This window comes from Heterodontus francisci, chromosome 34 (genome assembly GCF_036365525.1).
Source record: "Heterodontus francisci isolate sHetFra1 chromosome 34, sHetFra1.hap1, whole genome shotgun sequence".
NCBI lineage: Eukaryota > Metazoa > Chordata > Chondrichthyes > Heterodontiformes > Heterodontidae > Heterodontus > Heterodontus francisci.
In genome coordinates, this window is record NC_090404.1 from 55,498,486 (window position 1) to 55,514,012 (window position 15,527).

Consider the following 15,527-nt stretch of genomic DNA (forward strand, 5'->3'; position numbering starts at 1 on the left):
GAGTGATAGAGAGTGACAGAGAGTGTCAGAGTGTGATAGAGAGTGTCAGAGAGTGATAGAGAGTGTCAGAGAGTGTCAGAGAGTGATAGAGAGTGTCAGAGAGTGTCAGAGAGTGATAGAGAGTGTCAGAGAGTGTCAGAGAGTGATAGAGAGTGATAGCGAGTGTCAGAGAGTGTCAGAGAGTGATAGTGTCTGAGAGTGTCTGAGAGTGTCAGAGAGTGTCAGAGAATGTCAGAGAGTGTCAGAGAGTGTCAGAGTGTGACAGAGAGTGATAAAGAGTGACAGAGCATGTCTGAGCGTGCCAGAGTGTGTCATAGAGTGATAGAGAGTGATAGGGCTTGTCAGAGTGTGTCAGAGCGTGATAGAGTGTGTCTGAGTGTGTCAGAGACTGTCAGAGAGAGATAGAGATTGTCACAGAGTGTCAGAGTGCGTCAGAGAGTGTCAGAGAGTGATCGAGAGTGTCAGAGAGTGATAGAGAATGATAGAGTGTCTCAGAGAGTGTCAGAGAGTGATAGAGACTGATAGAGAGTGTCTCAGAGTGACAGAGAATGTCAGAGTGTGTCAGAGAGTGTCAGAGTGTGATAGAGAGTGACATGGAGTGTCAGAGAGTGTCAGAGTGTGTCAGAGGGTGTCAGAGTGTGTCAGAGAGTGTCAGAGAGTGATAGAGAGTGATAGAGAGTGTCAGAGAGTGTCAGAGAGTGATAGAGTGTGATAGAGAGTGTCAGAGAGTGTCTGAGAGTGTCATAGACTGTCAGAGTGTGTCAGAGAGTGATGGACAGTGATAGAGAGTGTCTGAGAGTGTCAGAGAGTGTCAGAGTGTGTCAGAGAGTGATAGAGAGTGATAGAGAGTGTCCGAGAATGTCTGAGAGTGTCAGAGAGTCTCTGAGAGAGTCAGAGAATGTCAGAGAGTGATAGAGTGTGATAGAGAGTGTCTGAGAGTGTCTGAGAGTGTCAGAGTGTGTCAGAGAGTGATAGAGAGTGTCTGAGAGTGTCTGAGAGTGTCAGAGTGTGTCAGAGAGTGATAGGGAGTGTCTGAGAGTGTCAGAGTGTTTCAGAGAGTGTCAGAGAGTGATAGAGAGTGTCAGAGTGTGTCAGAGTATGTCAGACAGTGATAGAGAGTGTCAGAGAGTGTCAGAGAGTGTCAGAGAGTTTCATTGAGTGATAGAGAGTGACAGAGAGTGTCAGAGTGTGATAGAGAGTGTCAGAGATTGATAGAGAGTGTCAGAGAGTGTCAGAGAGTGATAGAGACTGATAAGGAGTGACAGAGCATGTCTGAGCGTGCCAGAGTGTGTCTTAGAGTGGTAGAGAGTGATAGGGAGTGTCAGAGCGTGATAGAGTGTGTCTGAGTGTGTCAGAGACTGTCAGAGAGAGAGATAGAGATTGTCTGAGAGTGTCAGAGTGTGTCACAGTGTTATAGAGTGTCTCAGAGAGTGTCAGAGAGTGATAGAGAGTGTCAGAGAGTGATAGAGAGTGATAGAGAGTCTCAGAGAGTGTCAGAGAGTGAGAGAGACTGATCGAGAGTGTCTCAGAGTGACAGAGAGTGTCAGAGTGTGTCAGAGAGTGTCAGAGTGTGATAGAGAGTGATAGGGAGTGTCAGAGAGTGTCAGAGTGTGTCAGAGGGTGTCAGAGTGTGTCAGAGAGTGTCAGAGAGTGATAGAGAGTGATAGAGAGTGATAGAGAGTGATAGAGAGTGTCAGAGAGTATCAGAGAGTGAGAGAGAGTGTCTGAGAGTGTCTGAGAGTGTCAGAGACTGTCAGAGTGTGTCAGAGAGTGATAGAGTGTGATCGAGAGTGTCAGAGAGTGTCTGAGAGTGTCAGAGACTGTCAGAGTGTGTCAGAGAGTGATGGACAGTGATAGAGAGTGTCTGAGCGTGTCAGAGAGTGTCAGAGTGTGTCAGAGAGTGATAGAGAGTGATAGAGTGTGCCTGAGTGTGTCAGAGACTGTCAGAGAGAGAGAGATAGAGAGTGTCTGAGAGTGTCAGAGTGTGTCAGAGAGTTTCAGAGTGTAATAGGGAGAGTCAGAGAGTGACAGAGAGTGATAGGGAGTGTCAGAGAGTGTCTGAGTGTGTCAGAGGGTGTCAGAGTGTGTCAGAGAGTGAGAGAGAGTGTCTGAGAGTGTCTGAGAGTGTCAGAGACTGTCAAAGTGTGTCAGAGAGTGATAGAGTGTGATAGAGAGTGTCAGAGAGTGTCTGAGAGTATCAGAGACTGTCAGAGTGTGTCAGAGAGGGATAGACAGTGATAGAGAGTGTCTGAGAGTGTCAGAGAGTGTCAGAGTGTGTCAGAGAGTGATCGAGAGTGTCAGAGAATGTCATAGAGTGTCAGAGAGTGTCAGAGTGTGACAGAGAGTTATAGACAGTGTCTAAAGAGCTTCTGAGAATGTCTCTGAGTGTCAGAGACTGTCAGATGCGTCAGAGAGTGATAGAGAGTGACAGAGCATGTCGGAGAGTGTCAGAGAGTGTCAGAGTGTGTCAGACAGTGATGGAGAGTGATAGAGAGAGACAGAGCATGTCTGAGAGTGTCAGAGAGTGTCAGCGTGTGTCAGAGAGTGATAGAGAGTGATAGAGAGTGTCAGAGAGTGTCAGAGAGTGAGAGAGTGTGTCTGAGATTGTCTGAGAGTGTCTGAGAGCGTCAGAGACTGTCAGAGCGTGTCAGTCAGTGATAGCACGTGATAGAGAGTATCTGAGAGTGTCAGAGAGTGTCAGAGTGTGTCGGATAGTGATAGAGAGTGATAGAGAGTGTCAGAGAGTGTCAGAGAGTGATAGAGTGTGATAGAGAGTGTCAGAGATTGTCTGAGAGTGTCAGAGACTGTCAGAGTGTGTCAGAGAATGATGGACAGTGATAGAGAGTGTCTGAGAGTGTCAGAGAGTGTCAGAGTGTGTCAGAGAGTGATAGAGAGTGATAGAGAGTGTCTGAGAATGTCTGAGAGTGTCAGAGAGTCTCTGAGAGAGTCAGAGAGTGTCAGAGAGTGATAGAGAGTGTCTGAGAGTGTCAGAGTGTGTCAGAGAGCGATAGGGAGTGTCTGAGAGTGTCAGAGTGTTTCAGAGAGTGTCAGAGAGTGATAGAGAGTGTCAGAGTGTGTCAGAGTATGTCAGAGCGTGATAGAGAGTGTCAAAGAGTGTCAGAGAGTGTCAGACAGTGATAGAGAGTGTCAGAGAGTGTCAGAGAATTTCATTGAGTGATAGAGAGTGACAGAGAGTGTCAGAGTGTGATAGAGAGTGTCAGAGAGTGATAGAGATTGTCAGAGAGTGTCAGAGAGTGATAGAGACTGATAGAGAGTGTCTCAGAGTGACAGAGAGTGTCAGAGTGTGTCAGAGAGTGTCAGAGTGTGATAGAGAGTGATAGGGAGTGTCAGAGAGTGTCAGAGTGTGTCAGAGGGTGTCAGAGTGTGTCAGAGAGTGATAGAGAGTGATAGAGAGTGATAGAGAGTGTCAGAGAGTATCAGAGAGTGAGAGAGTGTGTCTGAGAGTGTCTGAGAGTGTCAGAGTGTGTCAGAGAGTGATAGAGAGTGATCGAGAGTGATAGAGAGTGTCAGAGAATGTCATAGAGCGTCAGAGAGTGTCAGAGTGTGATAGAGCGTGATAGAGTGTGCCTGAGTGTGTCAGAGACTGTCAGAGAGAGAGATAGAGAGTGTCTGAGAGTGTCTGAGAGTGTCAGAGACTGTCAAAGTGTGTCAGAGAGTGATAGAGTGTGATAGAGAGTGTCAGAGAGTGTCTGAGAGTATCAGAGACTGTCAGAGTGTGTCAGAGAGGAATAGACAGTGATAGAGAGTGTCTGAGAGTGTCAGAGAGTGTCAGAGTGTGTCAGAGAGTGATCGAGAGTGTCAGAGAATGTCATAGAGTGTCCGAGAGTGTCAGAGTGTGACAGAGAGTTATAGACAGTGTCTGAGAGCTTCTGAGAATGTCTCTGAGTGTCAGAGACTGTCAGATGCGTCAGAGAGTGATAGAGAGTGACAGAGCGTGTCAGAGAGTGTCAGAGAGTGTCAGAGTGTCTCGGATAGTGTAAGAGAGTGATAGAGAGTGTCAGAGAGTGTCAGAGAGTGTCAGAGAGTGATAGAGTGTGATAGAGAGTGTCAGAGATTGTCTGAGAGTGTCAGAGACTGTCAGAGTGTGTCAGAGAATGGTGGACAGTGATAGAGAGTGTCTGAGAGTGTCAGAGAGTGTCAGAGTGTGTCAGAGAGTGATAGAGAGTGATAGAGAGTGTCTGAGAATGTCTGAGAGTGTCAGAGAGTCTCTGAGAGAGTCAGAGAGTGTCAGAGAGTGATAGAGAGTGTCTGAGAGTGTCAGAGTGTGTCAGAGAGCGATAGGGAGTGTCTGAGAGTGTCAGAGTGTTTCAGAGAGTGTCAGAGAGTGATAGAGAGTGTCAGAGTGTGTCAGAGTATGTCAGAGCGTGATAGAGAGTGTCAAAGAGTGTCAGAGAGTGTCAGACAGTGATAGAGAGTGTCAGAGAGTGTCAGTGAGTTTCATTGAGTGATAGAGAGTGACAGAGAGTGTCAGAGTGTGATAGAGAGTGTCAGAGAGTGATAGAGATTGTCAGAGAGTGTCAGAGAGTGATAGAGAGTGATCGAGAGTGATGGAGAGTGTCAGAGAATGTCATAGAGCGTCAGAGAGTGTCAGAGTGTGATAGAGCGTGATAGAGTGTGCCTGAGTGTGTCAGAGACTGTCAGAGAGAGAGATAGAGAGTGTCTGAGAGTGTCTGAGAGTGTCAGAGACTGTCAAAGTGTGTCAGAGAGTGATAGAGTGTGATGGAGAGTGTCTGAGAGTGTCAGAGTGTGTCAGAGTATGTCAGAGCGTGATAGAGAGTGTCAAAGAGTGTCAGAGAGTGTCAGACAGTGATAGAGAGTGTCAGAGAGTGTCAGAGAGTTTCATTGAGTGATAGAGAGTGACAGAGAGTGTCAGAGTGTGATAGAGAGTGTCAGAGAGTGATAGAGAGTGTCTGAGAGTGTCAGAGTGTGTCAGAGAGCGATAGGGAGTGTCTGAGAGTGTCAGAGTGTTTCAGAGAGTGTCAGAGAGTGATAGAGAGTGTCAGAGTATGTCAGAGTATGTCAGAGCGTGATAGAGAGTGTCAAAGAGTGTCAGAGAGTGTCAGACAGTGATAGAGAGTGTCAGAGAGTGTCAGAGAATTTCATTGAGTGATAGAGAGTGACAGAGAGTGTCAGAGTGTGATAGAGAGTGTCAGAGAGTGATAGAGATTGTCAGAGAGTGTCAGAGAGTGATAGAGACTGATAGAGAGTGTCTCAGAGTGACAGAGAGTGTCAGAGTGTGTCAGAGAGTGTCAGAGTGTGATAGAGAGTGATAGGGAGTGTCAGAGAGTGTCAGAGTGTGTCAGAGGGTGTCAGAGTGTGTCAGAGAGTGATAGAGAGTGATAGAGAGTGATAGAGAGTGTCAGAGAGTATCAGAGAGTGAGAGAGTGTGTCTGAGAGTGTCTGAGAGTGTCAGAGTGTGTCAGAGAGTGATAGAGAGTGATCGAGAGTGATAGAGAGTGTCAGAGAATGTCATAGAGCGTCAGAGAGTGTCAGAGTGTGATAGAGCGTGATAGAGTGTGCCTGAGTGTGTCAGAGACTGTCAGAGAGAGAGATAGAGAGTGTCTGAGAGTGTCTGAGAGTGTCAGAGACTGTCAAAGTGTGTCAGAGAGTGATAGAGTGTGATAGAGAGTGTCAGAGAGTGTCTGAGAGTATCAGAGACTGTCAGAGTGTGTCAGAGAGGGATAGACAGTGATAGAGAGTGTCTGAGAGTGTCAGAGAGTGTCAGAGTGTGTCAGAGAGTGATCGAGAGTGTCAGAGAATGTCATAGAGTGTCAGAGAGTGTCAGAGTGTGACAGAGAGTTATAGACAGTGTCTGAGAGCTTCTGAGAATGTCTCTGAGTGTCAGAGACTGTCAGATGCGTCAGAGAGTGATAGAGAGTGACAGAGCGTGTCAGAGAGTGTCAGAGAGTGTCAGAGTGTCTCGGATAGTGTAAGAGAGTGATAGAGAGTGTCAGAGAGTGTCAGAGAGTGTCAGAGAGTGATAGAGTGTGATAGAGAGTGTCAGAGATTGTCTGAGAGTGTCAGAGACTGTCAGAGAGTGTCAGAGAATGGTGGACAGTGATAGAGAGTGTCTGAGAGTGTCAGAGAGTGTCAGAGTGTGTCAGAGAGTGATAGAGAGTGATAGAGAGTGTCTGAGAATGTCTGAGAGTGTCAGAGAGTCTCTGAGAGAGTCAGAGAGTGTCAGAGAGTGATAGAGAGTGTCTGAGAGTGTCAGAGTGTGTCAGAGAGCGATAGGGAGTGTCTGAGAGTGTCAGAGTGTTTCAGAGAGTGTCAGAGAGTGATAGAGAGTGTCAAAGAGTGTCAGAGAGTGTCAGACAGTGATAGAGAGTGTCAGAGAGTGTCAGAGAGTTTCATTGAGTGATAGAGAGTGACAGAGAGTGTCAGAGTGTGATAGAGAGTGTCAGAGAGTGATAGAGATTGTCAGAGAGTGTCAGAGAGTGATAGAGAGTGATCGAGAGTGATGGAGAGTGTCAGAGAATGTCATAGAGCGTCAGAGAGTGTCAGAGTGTGATAGAGCGTGATAGAGTGTGCCTGAGTGTGTCAGAGACTGTCAGAGAGAGAGATAGAGAGTGTCTGAGAGTGTCTGAGAGTGTCAGAGACTGTCAAAGTGTGTCAGAGAGTGATAGAGTGTGATGGAGAGTGTCTGAGAGTGTCAGAGTGTGTCAGAGTATGTCAGAGCGTGATAGAGAGTGTCAAAGAGTGTCAGAGAGTGTCAGACAGTGATAGAGAGTGTCAGAGAGTGTCAGAGAGTTTCATTGAGTGATAGAGAGTGACAGAGAGTGTCAGAGTGTGATAGAGAGTGTCAGAGAGTGATAGAGATTGTCAGAGAGTGTCAGAGAGTGATAGAGAGTGATCGAGAGTGATAGAGAGTGTCAGAGAATGTCATAGAGCGTCAGAGAGTGTCAGAGTGTGATAGAGCGTGATAGAGTGTGCCTGAGTGTGTCAGAGACTGTCAGAGAGAGAGATAGAGAGTGTCTGAGAGTGTCCGAGAGTGTCAGAGACTGTCAAAGTGTGTCAGAGAGTGATAGAGTGTGATAGAGAGTGTCAGAGAGTGTCTGAGAGTATCAGAGACTGTCAGAGTGTGTCAGAGAGGGATAGACAGTGATAGAGAGTGTCTGAGAGTGTCAGAGAGTGTCAGAGTGTGTCAGAGAGTGATCGAGAGTGTCAGAGAATGTCATAGAGAGTCAGAGAGTGTCAGAGTGTGACAGAGAGTTATAGACAGTGTCTGAGAGCTTCTGAGAATGTCTCTGAGTGTCAGAGACTGTCAGATGCGTCAGAGAGTGATAGAGAGTGACAGAGCATGTCGGAGAGTGTCTGAGAGTGTCAGAGTGTGTCAGACAGTGATGGAGAGTGATAGAGAGAGACAGAGCATGTCTGAGAGTGTCAGAGAGTGTCAGAGTGTGTCAGAGAGTGATAGAGAGTGATAGAGAGTGTCAGAGAGTGTCAGAGAGTGTCAGAGAGTGTCAGAGAGTGAGAGAGTGTGTCTGAGATTGTCTGAGAGAGTCTGAGAGCGTCAGAGACTGTCAGAGCGTGTCAGAGAGTGATAGCACGTGATAGAGAGTATCTGAGAGTGTCAGAGAGTGTCAGAGTGTCTCGGATAGTGATAGAGAGTGATAGAGAGTGTCAGAGAGTGTCAGAGAGTGTCAGAGAGTGATAGAGTGTGATAGAGAGTGTCAGAGATTGTCTGAGAGTGTCAGAGACTGTCAGAGTGTGTCAGAGAATGGTGGACAGTGATAGAGAGTGTCTGAGAGTGTCAGAGAGTGTCAGAGTGTGTCAGAGAGTGATAGAGAGTGATAGAGAGTGTCTGAGAATGTCTGAGAGTGTCAGAGAGTCTCTGAGAGAGTCAGAGAGTGTCAGAGAGTGATAGAGAGTGTCTGAGAGTGTCAGAGTGTGTCAGAGAGCGATAGGGAGTGTCTGAGAGTGTCAGAGTGTTTCAGAGAGTGTCAGAGAGTGATAGAGAGTGTCAGAGTGTGTCAGAGTATGTCAGAGCGTGATAGAGAGTGTCAAAGAGTGTCAGAGAGTGTCAGACAGTGATAGAGAGTGTCAGAGAGTGTCAGTGAGTTTCATTGAGTGATAGAGAGTGACAGAGAGTGTCAGAGTGTGATAGAGAGTGTCAGAGAGTGATAGAGATTGTCAGAGAGTGTCAGAGAGTGATAGAGACTGATAGAGAGTGTCTCAGAGTGACAGAGAGTGTCAGAGTGTGTCAGAGAGTGTCAGAGTGTGATAGAGAGTGATAGGGAGTGTCAGAGAGTGTCAGAGTGTGTCAGAGGGTGTCAGAGTGTTTCAGAGAGTGTCAGAGAGTGATAGAGAGTGATAGAGAGTGATAGAGAGTGTCAGAGAGTATCAGAGAGTGAGAGAGTGTGTCTGAGAGTGTCTAAGAGTGTCAGAGACTGTCAGAGTGTGTCAGAGAGTGATGGACAGTGATAGAGAGTGTCTGAGAGTGTCTGAGAGTGTCAGAGTGTGTCAGAGTGTGATGGAGAGTGATCGAGAGTGATAGAGAGTGTCAGAGAATGTCATAGAGCGTCAGAGAGTGTCAGAGTGTGATAGAGCGTGATAGAGTGTGCCTGAGTGTGTCAGAGACTGTCAGAGAGAGAGAGATAGAGAGTGTCTGAGAGTGTCAGAGTGTGTCAGAGAGTGTCTGAGAGTATCAGAGACTGTCAGAGTGTGTCAGAGAGGGATATACAGTGATAGAGAGTGTCTGAGAGTGTCAGAGAGTGTCAGAGTGTGTCAGAGAGTGATAGAGAGTGTCAGAGAATGCATAGAGTGTCAGAGAGTGTCAGAGTGTGACAGAGAGTTATAGACAGTGTCTGAGAGCGTCTGAGAATGTCTCTGAGTGTCAGAGACTGTCAGATGCGTCAGAGAGTGATAGAGAGTGACAGAGCATGTCGGAGAGTGTCTGAGAGTGTCAGAGTGTGTCAGACAGTGATGGAGAGTGATAGAGAGAGACAGAGCATGTCTGAGAGTGTCAGAGAGTGTCAGAGTGTGTCAGAGAGTGATAGAGAGTGATAGAGAGTGTCAGAGAGTGTCAGAGAGTGAGAGAGTGTATCTGAGATTGTCTGAGAGAGTCTGAGAGCGTCAGAGACTGTCAGAGCGTGTCAGAGAGTGTCAGAGAGTGTCTGAGAGTGTCAGGGAGTGTCATAAAGTGATGGAGAGTGAAAGAGATTGTCAGACAGAATCTGAGAGTGTCAGGGAGTGATAGGGAGAGTCATAGAGTGATAGAGAGAGAAAGAGAGTGTCTGAGAGTGTCAGAGAGTGTCAGAGTGTGTCAGAGAGTGTCTGAGAGTGTCTGAGAGTGTCTGAGAAAGTCAGAGAGAGTCAGACAGAGTCAGAGAGTGTCAGAAAGTGATAGAGAGTGTCAGAGAGTCCCAGAAAGTGTCTGAGAATGTCAGAGAGTGATAGAGATTATGAGAGAGTGTCGGAGAGTGATGGAGGGTGATAGAGAGTGTCTGAGAGTGCCTGAGAGTGTCAGAGTGTGTCAGAGAGGGTGTGAGAGTGTCAGAGAGTCTCAAAGAGTGTCAGGGAGTGTCTGAGAGTGTCTGAGAGTGTCAGAGAGTGTCAGATAGAGTCAGAGAGTGAAAGAAAGTGTCTGAGAGTGTCAGGGAGTGTCTGAGATTGTCTGAGAGTGTCAGAGAGTGTCAAACAGTGGCAGAGAGTGATAGAGAGCGTCTGAGACTGCCTGAGAGTCTCTGAGAGTGTCAGAGAGTGTCAAAGAGAGATAGAATGTGTCTGAGAGTGTCTGAGAGTGTCAGAGAGTGATAGAATGTGTCTGAGAGTGTCAGAGTGTGTCGGAGAGTGTCAAACAGTGTCAGAGAGTGATAGAGAGTGTCAGAGAGTGTCTGAGAGTGTGAAAGAGTGATAAAAAGTGTCTGAGAGTTTCAGAGAGTGTTAGAACGTGTCAGAGAGTGCCTGAGAGTGTCAGAGAGTTTCAGAGAGTTATAGAGAGTGATATGGAGTGTCAGAGAGCGAAAGAGAGTGTCAGAGAGTGTCTGAGAGTGTAAGACTGTGTCAGAGAGTGTCTCAGAGTGTCAGAGAGTGTCAAACTGTGTCTGACAGTGTCTGAGAGTGTCTGAGAGTGTCAGAGAGTGTCATAGAGGGATAGAGAGTGAAAGAGAGTGTCTGAGAGTGTCAGAGAGTGTCAGAGAGTGTCAGGCAGTGTCAGAGAGTGATATAAATTGTCTGAGACCGTCTGAGAGTGTCAGAGAGTGACAGAAAGTGTCAGAGAGTGTCTGAGAGTGTCAGACAATGTCAGAGAGTGTCAAACAGTGTCAGAGAGTGACAGAAAGTGACAGAGATTGTCTGAGAGTGTCATACAGTGATAAAAAGTGTCAAGAGTGTCTGAGAGGGTCTGAGCGTGTCAGAGAGTGTCTGAGAGTGTCAGAGAGTGTCAGAGAGTGATAGAGAGTGTCTGAGAGAGTCAGAGAGTGACAGAGAGTTGTAGAGAGTGGTATAGAGTGGTAGAGAATGTCAGAGAGTGACAGAGAGTGTCAGAGAGTTTCAGTGAGTTTCAGAGAGTGATAGAGTGTGTCAGAGAGTGATAGGGAGTGTCTGAGAGTGTCTGAGATTGTCTGGGAGTGTCTGAGAGAGACTGAGAGTGATAGAGAGTGTCTGAGAGTGATAGAGAGTGACAGAGTGTATCAGAGAGTGACAGAGAGTGTCAGAGAGTTTCAGTGAGTTTCAGAGAGTGATAGAGTGTGTCAGAGAGTGATGGAGAGTGTCCGAGAGTGTCTGAGAGTGTCAGGGAGTGTCTGAGAGAGACTGAGAGTGATAGAGAGTGTCAGAGAGTGATAGAGGGTGCCAGAGAGTGTCTGAAAATGTCTGAGAGTGTCTGAGAGTGTCAGAAAGTGATAGAAAGTGTCAGAGAGTGTCTGCCAGTGTCAGAGAGTTTTAGAGAGTGATAGAGACTTTCAGAGAGTGCCTGAGAGTGTCAGTGTGTGTCAGGCAGTGTTAGAAAGTGATAGAGAGTGTCAGAGAGTGATCGAGAGTGATAGAGAGTGATAGAGAGCATCTGCGAGCGTCAGAGAGTGTCAGAGAGTGTCAGAGAGTGTCTGAGAGTGTCCTAGAGTGTCAGAGAGTGTCAGAGAGTGTCAGAGAGTGATAGAGAGAGTCAGAGAGAGTCTGAGAGTGTCAAGGAGACTCAGAAAGTGTCAGGGAGTGTCAGACAGTGATAGAGTATGTCAGAGAGTGTTATAAACATTCAGAGAGTATCAGAGAGTGTCAGAGAGTGAGACAGATTGATAGAGAGTGCCAGAGAGTGTCAGAGAGTGCCAGAGAGAGTTAGAGAGTGTCTGAGAGTGTCTGAAAGTGTCAGAGAGTGTAAGAGAGTGTCAGAGTGTGACATAGAGTGTCTGAGAGTTTCTGATTGTGTCTGAGATTGTCAGAGAGTGTCTGAGAGTGATAGAAAGTGTCAGAGAGTGTCAGGGTGTGTCAGAGTGTATAAGAGAGAGTCAGAGAGTGTCAGAGAGTGGTAGAGAGTGTTAGAGAGTGTCTGAGAGTGTCTGAAAGTGTCAGAGAATGTCAGAGAGTGATGGAGAGTGCCAAAGAGTGTCTGATTGTGTCTGAGATTGTCAGAGAGTGTCAGAGAGTGAAAGAGAGTTTCAGAGAGTGTCAGGGAGCGTCAGAGTGTATCTGAGAGTGTCAGAGAGTGCCAGAGAGTGATAGAGTTTGTCAGAGAGAGTCTGAAAAAGTCTGAAAATGTCTGAGAGTGAAAGAGAGTTTCAGAGAGTGATAGAGACTTTCAGAGAGTGCCTGAGAGTGTCAGTGTGTGTCGGGCAGTGTCAGAAAGTGATAGAGAGTGTCAGAGAGTTATCGAGAGTGATAGAGAGTGAGAGAGAGTGTCTGAGAGCGTCAGAGAGTGTCAGAGAGTGTCTGAGAGTGTCTGAGAGTGTCAGAGAGTGTCAGAGAGTGATAGAGAGAGTCATAGAGACCTGAGAGTGTCAGGGAGAGTCTGAGAGTGTCAGGGAGTGGCAGACAATGATAGAGTGTGTCAGAGAGTGATATAAACATTCAGAGAGTGTCAGAGAGTGTCAGAGAGTGTCAGAGAGTGATAGAGAGTGCCAGAGAGTGATAGAGACCGCCAGGGAGTGCCAGAGAGTGTCTGATTGTGTCTTAGATTGTCAGAGAGTGTCAGAGTGTGATAGAGAGTGCCAGAGAGTGCCAGAGATTGTTTGAGTGTGTCTGAGTGTGTCTGAGAGTGTCTGAAAGTGTCAGAGAGTGTCAGAGAGTGACAGAGAGTGTCTGAGAGTTTCTGATTGTGTCTGAGATTGTCAGAGATTGTCAGAGAGTGACAGAATGTGTCAGAGAGTGTCAGGGAGTGTCAGCGTGTATCCGAGAGTGTCAGAGAGTGCCAGAGAGTGATAGACAGAGATAGAGAGAGTCAAAGCGCTGTGGAGAGTTTCAGAGAGTGATAGACAGTGTCTGAGACTGTCTGAGAGTGTCTGAGAGTGTAAGAGTGTGTCAGTGAGTGTCAGAGAGTGATAGAGAGTGTCAGAGAGTGATAGTGTGTGAGAGTGTCAGAGTGTATCAGAGAGTGTCAGAGATTGTCGGAGAGTGATAGAGAGTGTCAGAGTGTGTCAGAGAGTGAGAGTGTGTGTCAGAGAGTGATAGAGTGTGAAAGAGAGTTTCAGAGAGAGTCTGAGAGTGTCAGAGAGTGATGGAAAGTGTCTGAGAGTGTCCGAGAGCGACAGATAGTGTCAGGGAGTGTGCGAGGGTGTCAGAGAGTGATAGAGAGTGTCAGAGAGTGATAGAGAGTGTCATAGAGTGATGGAGAGTGTCTGAGAGTGTCAGAGAGTGTCAGAGTGTGTCAGAGAGTGATAGAGAGTGTCAGAGAATGCATAGAGTGTCAGAGAGTGTCAGAGTGTGACAGAGAGTTATAGACAGTGTCTGAGAGCGTCTGAGAATGTCTCTGAGTGTCAGAGACTGTCAGATGCGTCAGAGAGTGATAGAGAGTGACAGAGCATGTCGGAGAGTGTCTGAGAGTGTCAGAGTGTGATAGAGAGTGATTGGGAGTGTCAGAGAGTGATAGAGAGTGTCAGAGAGTGTCAGAGAATGAGAGAGAGTGTCTGAGAGTGTCTGAGAGAGTCTGAGATTGTCTGAGACTGTCAAAGTGTGTCAGAGAGTGATAGAGTGTGATGGAGAGTGTCAGAGAGTGTCTGAGAGTGTCAGAGAGTGTCAGAGTGTGTCAGAGAGTGATAGAGAGTGATAGAGAGTGATAGAGTGTGTCTGAGTGTGTCAGAGACTGTCAGAGAGAGTTAGAGAGTGTCTGAGATTGTCAAAGTGTGTCAGAGAGTGATAGAGAGTCTCTGAGAGTGTCAGAAAGTGTCAGAGAGTGATAGAGAGTGTCAGAGAGTGTCAGAGTGTGTCAGAGAGATTCAGAGAGTGATAGACAGTGTCAGAGAGTGATAGAGAGTGATAGAGAGTCTCAGAGAGTGTCAGAGTGTGTCAGGGACTGATAGAGAGTGATAGAGAGTGTCTCAGAGTGTCAGAGAGTGTCAGAGAATGTCAGAGAGTGATAGAGAGTGATAGGGAGTGTCAAAGAGTGTCAGAGTGTGTCAGAGGGTGTCAGAGTGTGTCAGAGAGTGTCAGAGACTGATAGAGAGCGATAGAGAGTGTCAGAGAATGTCAGAGAGTGAAAGAGAGTGTCTGAGAGTGTCTCAGAGAGTCTGAGATTGTCTGAGACTGTCAAAGTGTGTCAGAGTGTGATAGAGTGTGATAGAGAGTGTCAGAGAGTGTTTGAGAGTGTCAGAGACTGTCAGAGTGTGTCAGAGAGTGATAGACAGTGATAGAGAGTGTCTGAGAGTGTCAGAGAGTGTCAGAGTGTGTCAGAGAGTGATAGAGAGTGATAGAGTGTGTTTGAGTGTGTCAGAGACTGTCAGAGAGAGATAGAGAGTGTCAAAGAATGTCATAGAGTGTCAGAGAGTGTCAGAGTGTCATAAAGAGTTATAGACAGTGTCTGAGAGCGTCTGAGAATGTCTCTGAGTGTCAGAGACTGTCAGATGCCTCAGAGAGTGATAGAGAGTGACAGAGCATGTCGGAGAGTGTCTGAGAGTGTCAGAGTGTGTCAGAGAGTGATGGAGAGTGTCAGAGAGTGTCATAGAGTGATAGAGAGTGTCAGAGAGTGTCAGAGAGTAATGGAGAGTGATAGAGAGTGACAGAGCATGTCTGAGAGTGTCAGAGTGTGTCAGAGAGTGATAGAGAGTGATAGAGAGTGTCAGAGAGTGTCAGAGAGTGAGAGAGAGTGTCTGAGAGTGTCTGAGAGAGTCTGATAGCGTCAGAGACTGTCAGAGCGTGTCAGAGAGTGATAGCAAGTGATAGAGAGTATCTGAGATTGTCTGAGAGTGTCAGAGTGTGTCGGAGAGTGATAGAGAGTGTCAGAGAGCGTCAGAGAGTGATAGAGAGTGATAGAGAGTGTCAGAGAGTGCCATAGAGTGATAGAGAGTGTCAGAGAGTGATAGAGTGTGATAGAGAGTGTCTGAGAATGTCTGAGAGTGTCTGAGAGTGTCAGAGTGTGTCAGAGAGTGATAGGGAGTGTCTGAGAATGTCAGAGTTTTTCAGAGAGTGTCAGAGAGTGATAGAGAGTGTCAGAGTGTGTCAGAGTGTGTCAGAGCGTGATCGAGAGTGTCAAAGAGTGTCAGAGAGTGTCAGACAGTGATAGAGTGTGTCAGAGAGTGATAAAGAGTGTCAGAGAGTGTCAGAGAGTGATAGAGAGTGATAGGGAGTGTCAGAGAGTGTCAGAGTGTGTCAGAGTGTGTCAGAGATTGACAGAGAGTGATAGAGAGTGATAGAGAGTGTCAGAGAGTGTCAGAGAATGTCAGAGAGTGTCAGAGAGTGTCAGAGTGTGACAGAGACTGATAAGGAGTGACAGAGCATGTCTGAGAGTGCCAGAGTGTGTCATAGAGTGATAGAGAGTGATAGGGAGTGTCAGAGTGTGTCGGAGCGTGATAGAGTGTGTCTGAGTGTGTCAGAGACTGTCAGAGAGAGATAGAGATTGTCAGAGAGTGTCAGAGTGTGTCAGAGAGTGTCAGAGAGTGATAGAGAGTGTCAGAGAGTGTCAGAGAGTGATAGGGAGTGATAGAGAGTCTCAGAGAGTGTCAGAGAGTGATAGAGACTGATAGAGAGTGTCTCAGAGTGACAGAGAGTGTCAGAGAGTGATAGAGAGTGTCAGAGAGTGATAGAGAGTGATAGAGAGTCTCAGAGAGTGTCAGCGTGTGTCAGAGAGTGATAGAGAGTGATAGAGAGTGTTTCAGAGTGACAGAGAGTGTCAGAGTGTATCAGAGAGTGTCAGACTGTGATAGATAGTGATTGGGAGTGTCAGAGAGTGAAAGAGAGTGATAGAGAGTGATAGAGAGTGTCAGAGAGTGTCAGAGAGTGAGAGAGTGTGTCTGAGAGTGTCTGAGAGAGTCTGAGATTGTCTGAGACTGTCGAAGTGTGTCTGAGAGTGATAGAGTGTGATGGAGAGTGTCAGAGAGTGTCTGAGAGTGTCAGAGACTGTCAGAGTGTGTCAAAGAGTG